The sequence below is a fragment of the Heloderma suspectum genome, chromosome 10, assembly GCF_057233095.1.
Source record: "Heloderma suspectum isolate Gila_16-S chromosome 10, 16-S_ref, whole genome shotgun sequence".
In the NCBI taxonomy this organism is placed as follows: domain Eukaryota; kingdom Metazoa; phylum Chordata; class Lepidosauria; order Squamata; family Helodermatidae; genus Heloderma; species Heloderma suspectum.
Genome location: NC_139467.1, coordinates 36,892,362 through 36,898,292, shown reverse-complemented (window position 1 = coordinate 36,898,292; position 5,931 = coordinate 36,892,362).

Genomic DNA, 5,931 nt, shown 5'->3' with positions numbered 1-5,931 from the left:
TTCGAAAGAGCGACTTCTAGCGCCCACTTCCCGTCCTTACAACCCCGCTCCGGCCCGCCCTCGTTGAACGACTCGGGTTTAATTATGTGTAGTGGTAAACAGGGGCGTTGCTAGGTTCTGAAAAGATCCGGGGCACAGGCCCCTAACACAAATTTGCGTGCGTGTCTGTCTAATATATCCAAGTCTAAGTGCACCTGTTGTTGTTGTTCAGTCGTGTCCGACTCTTCGTGACCCCATGGACCAGAGCACGCCGGGCCTTCCTGTCCTGCGCTCTCTCCCGGAGTGTGCTCAAGTTCATATCCATTGCATCCGTGATGCTATCTAGCCATCTCTTCCTCTGCCGTCCCCTTCTCCTTCTGCCTTCAGTCTTTCCCAGCATCAGGGTCTTTTCCAGGGAGTTTTCTCTTCGCATTAGGTGGCCAAAATATTGGAGCTTCAGCGTCAGTATCTGTCCTTCCAATGAGCTCTCAGGATTGATTTCCTTTAGGATGGACTGATCTGACCTCCTTGCAGTCCAGGGGACTCGTAAGAGTCTTCTCCAGCACCACAGTTGGAAAGCATCGATTCTTCGGCGCTCAGCCTTCCTTATAGTCCAGCTCTCACAGCAATACGTTACTACTGGGAAAACCATAGCTTTGATTAGACAGACCTTTGTCGGCAAGGTGATGTCTCTGCTTCTTACTATGCTGTCTAGGTTGGCCATAGCTTTCCTCCCAAGGAGCAAGCGTCTTTTAATTTCATGGCTACAGTCACCGTCTGCAGTGATCTTGGAGCCCAAGAAAGTAAAATCTGTCACTGCTTCCATTTCTTCCCCTTCTATATACCAGGAAGTGATAGGGCCAGATGCCACGATCTTCATTTTTTTAATGTTGAGTTTCAAACCAGCTTTTGCACTCTCCACTTTCACCCTCTACAAGAGGCTGTTTAGATCGTCTTCGCTTTCTGCCATTAGGATGGTATCGTCTGCGTATCTGAGGTTGTTGATAATTCTCCCGGCAATCTTAATTCCGACCTGTGATTCATCCACCCCGGCGTTTCTCATGATGTACTCTGCATATAAGTTAAATAAGCAGGGCGACAATATGCAGCCTTGTCGTACTCCTTTCCCAATTTTGAACCAATTGGTTGTTCCATGTCTGGTTCTTACTGTTGCTTCTTGACCCTCGTACAGGTTTCTCAGGAGACAGGTAAGGTGGTCTGGTACCCCCATCTCTTTCAGAATTTGCCACAGTTTGTTGTGATCCACACAATCAAAGGCTTTAGCGTAGTCAATGAAGCAGAAATAGACATTTTTCTGGAATTCTCTTGCTTTCTCCATGATGCAGCGAAAGTTGGCGATTTGATCTCTAGTTCCTCTGCCTCTTCGAAACCCCGCTTGTACTTCCGGTAGTTCTCGGTTCGCATACTGCTGAAGCCTAGCTTGTAGGATTTTGAGCATCACCTTGCTGGCATGTGAAATGAGCGCAATTGTACGGTAGTTTGAACACTCTTTGGCGTTGCCCTTCTTTGGAATTGGAATGTAAACTGACCTTTTCCAGTCTTGTGGCCACTGTTGAGTGTTCCAAATGTGTTGGCATATTGAGTGTAGCACTTTAACAGCATCATCTTTAAGGATTTTAAGTACCTCAAGTGCACCTGTAATATATATATGTGTGTGTGGTGTGTACATGTGGTGTGCTTGCGTGTGTGTATAAATTACATACATATACATCTGTACATAAGTGTGCACTGACCCCGCACCCCACTTCAGCTCAGAGCCCAATTCAGCATTTTGGAAAATATCCCGCTTCTGCTCAGGCAAATTTGTAGTCGGACCATTTCAGCTCTGCTCCAAACCTGAATCAAGGTTTGGAAAAATGAGTCTTTATGCTTCCTGTTGACTACCATTGGAATTTAAAAAAAAAACTAACTTTTTTTATCTTGGTCAGAACTGGATGATAATTTCAGGCATAGTAGCCCCTAGAAGGGGATTATTCCTGCCCAATGTCACAAAAATAGGTGCAGGGCTTATATTTTGATTTCTTTTAAAGGGAACTGCCAATAAAAATTTTATTACTTAGAAGAATTGGATATACATTTCAGGATTCATTGCCCCATCAGAGATCATGTCTCCAAATTTCAGAATGATAGCCACAAGGGTGTTTGTGCAAGAGTGGTCTTGACATTTTGAGGTCTCCAAAGGAGGACATACTAATCTTATTTTCCTTGTGGACCATTGTTCTGAAAATTACAGACAGCCTAGAGTTGTCCCTAAGTAAGAAACCAGCAAAGTTTCAGAAGGATAGGTGCAGCAGTTCATGTGGAAGGGGAGTTCTGCAATTTGGGGGAGGAAGTGATTTGCTTTCCCTTTACCCCTTCGCCAATAGTTTTTGGGTAAATTTGTATGAAAATGCATAGCTCATTAGAGGTGTCTCCCAGGCAAGAAGCCTGCAAAGTTTCTGAAGGATACACATACATGCAAATTTAGAATGACTAGAATTTATTTACATTTTACCAATATTAACAGCAGGGGAACATGGGTGGGAAAGTGCTATTGCACTCATGTTCTACTTGTGGGTTTCCATGGGCATCTGATTGGCCACTGTGTGAACAGAATGCTGGACTAGATGGACCTTGGTCTGATGCAGCATGGCTCTTCTTAAATACAGAGTGCCTCTGAGCATATGCAGAATGCTTTTCTTTCATCACTAAGCACTTACATTCTCCCCCTACCAATTCTATTCCCCTCCATGCAACCATCACTCTTCATCCTACCATCCGCCAACAACTCTTCATAAAAACAGATGTCTTGTTTTGTGCAACTCCTCTCTATGCACAAGCTCTCATTGTATCTTCCTCCCCACAACTTCATTTGTGCCAAGACTTCACCACGATCCAGCCAATGAGTCTGTTTTCAAAACTACGGCTAAGTTATGGAGAAACTCTGAGCATGCACTAAGTGCCTTTCCCTCACCACTGAAGCTAGAGTTCATGCAAAAACAATAACAACAAACAAACCAACCCCAAACCCACAAATGACAAAACATGCTTAGGACTGAGCTGAAAAGGTAGTCAAAGGGTAGTCAATTCATTAGATGGAATTGGGTAGGCACTGTATTAAGCCTGCAATACCATGCTCACAACTCAGGACTTATTTCTGAGTAAACATCTACAACATCAAAGTGCAAATGTCCCTGCAAAAGTAACTTGTGCTGGAATCCTATGCACACTTTCCTGAAGGTAAGCCTCATTAAACATAATGGGACTTCTCAGTAGGCATACATAGGATTGTATAAATGAGCAGTATTTATCTCCCCTCCACTTAAAAAACAAACCAAAACCTCCTATTTTTATTAAAGCTTTCTGTTCATAGGAACATAGGAAGCTGCCTTATACTGAGTCAGACCCTGGGTCCATCTAGCGTAGTATTGTTGACACTGACTGGCAGCAGCAGCTCTCCAGGGTTTCAGGCAGGATTCTTTCCTAGCCATACCTGCAGATGCTGGGGATTGAACCCGGGACCTTCTGCATGCCAAGCATGTGCTCTGCCACTGAGCTACAGCCCTTCCCATTGCTGGATAATGGCAACTGACAAACAAAACAGCCCCAGATTTGTTTCTCTGCAACCATGTGAACCCAGTCTTCTCAAAGACTTGAGAAGGGAGAAAAACCAACCCTCTTGTCTGTTCGTATAAAGTCAAATACAGTTCAGAACTTCTCTTGCCCACCGAAGAGAATTCTCTTTAAGAATTCCTCGAGATATGCTCTGGGTGGAACAAAGAAGAGAAAGAAAGGATAGGGGAGGGAAGAAGAAAAGAAGAATGGTGACTGGAAATGCAGGGGTGGGGGGTAGAGAGAATTCCCTAAGCCAAGTGGCTCCTTTCAGAGAGGTAGTACTTCAGAGGAATTTAGGAGGCTGTGGAGGGTTTGAAAGGATTGCACGTACTTAAATGAACTTTATGAGGTGAGGTGGCTGAGGGCTTTTCTAGCTTTTTTAAAACTGTAGAACCTGTTTAAAAGCCTTAGCAGTTCCTTGATCACAACGCTGCATAGTCCTAACCCTCCTTTTGAAATAATTTGAGTCCTACAGCTATTTAGGATAAATTAAAGTGGAGGGGGGGGAAGAAGTCTGTGGAGTCTGATTGGATCCTTTGCTGTACTGAAGCTACTAAACTTCTGCAGAAGCCAAAGTTTCCACTTTGGGGCAGTAAAATCAGATGCTGTGTGAAATACCAGTATTTCACATGAAGTCCTTCCTTCTCCCTCTTCAAAATTCCATTGCAAGCAAGCTCCCAACACTGGGCATGTAAGAGCAGAAAAGGAGGGGGAGGTTTTTTGCACCTCAAAAAACCCTAGACCAGAGATTAGGGATAGTGACCTCCTAATGGTCACCTTAAATACCTTCTGATTAGGATTTCTAATCCCCTGTGTAGCTTGGCAGTTTTTACTTTTTGTTTTAGTCTTTGAGAAAAGGAAACTTTATGCATGGCTAGCACAAAAGCCACTGGACCTAACTGTCTGAAATTTGGCAGGTTCAGTCAGCTCCATAGGGGCTGCCAGGTCCCCAAATTCCATGCATGTATGTGGAAGCACACAAAAAAATATATAGCTCTTTGCTTTGACAGATTTTCTTGAAAATAGCAAAATTTACCTGTGACTAGCATAAAAGCCACTGCACCTAACTGCCTGAAAATGGGCAGGTTCAATCAGCTCCATGGGGGCTGCCTGGGGAATGCTGGGAGCTGTAGGACTTTTTTCTGTCTAAACATGTATAGGATTGTGTCCTCAGTGGTTTAACAATAGGCTAAATTGAGCTGCTGAAATCAAGAAACCTCTGGGGAAAAAGTAGTAGATTTTTGTGTGAAAGGATTTCTGTATTTGTATGAGCTCCAGATCTGGTCCTGAACTCGAATTCTTGGGCTGAGCATGTACTCAGAGGTACCTTGTTCCGCAACTCCATCTTTGCCTTCCTGAACCAGTGTTTTGCACCAGGCTGTAGTTGCTGGACCTTTGTCATCCTAGTGAAAAACAAAGTAGATCCCAGCAGCCTAAAGTCTATCCACCCCTCCTTTAAATTGTCAGTGGTACCTCACACACATTCGGATTCATTAGGCTTCGCTCACACACTCCACTTGAACCAGCCAATATGTACGAGCCCTGCCTTGACCTGACAAAAGGGCCTCTACCCACCCTGGCTCTACCCACTGAGTGATCGGGTAGTTTTGAAAGCACAGATTAGCAACTATCAGCCTTAGTCAACACATACTCAAACCTACCCCCATGAAAGAGCAATGCTCAGGCAGAAGCCTGCCATTGGGTGCATGGGTAAATGTGTACATGCATTTTTAATACTACTATGTTCAGTTGGAGTAACTAGAAAGGGTATTGAGGTTAAGAGGAAATATTTGTGGTGATCTTGGGCAAATTGAGTACAGGGGGCGGGGAAGGACCCAATACAGCTCCAAGGCCACCTCTCTTGACTCTTCTGAGTTTAGGATGAGGATGAAAATGATAAGCAAAGAGGCTCAGTGGTAAGCCAGGAAGAGGAAGGATGACAGGGTTCATCCCTGCACCTAAAGACCAAAATTGTGCTGTGGCCCCTTTGTATCTCAGCAATTTGATAAGTTAAAACACACATTTTGTTTTACTCTTGTCTTGCTTTTGTTAGCCATTAGCTAAAGGTATGTTACAGAAATGCTGCCATCTCCACAATTAAACCATTTGGTCAATACACACTGCTTGCTTGTAGACTGAGGAAGCAGATAAGATGCTCGTTTAGTAATATTGTTAGCTAATACTACTGGTGGAAATCAAGGTGTTTGATTGGCAATTTAACATGTTAGTGCAAAGCCATCACCCGTTCAGAACACACACTAACAGAAAATTCCAAAAAGGCCCTGAACTCCGCCCAGAGGAGTCACTCACAGTGTAACTCTGGCACTTGCCCCAACT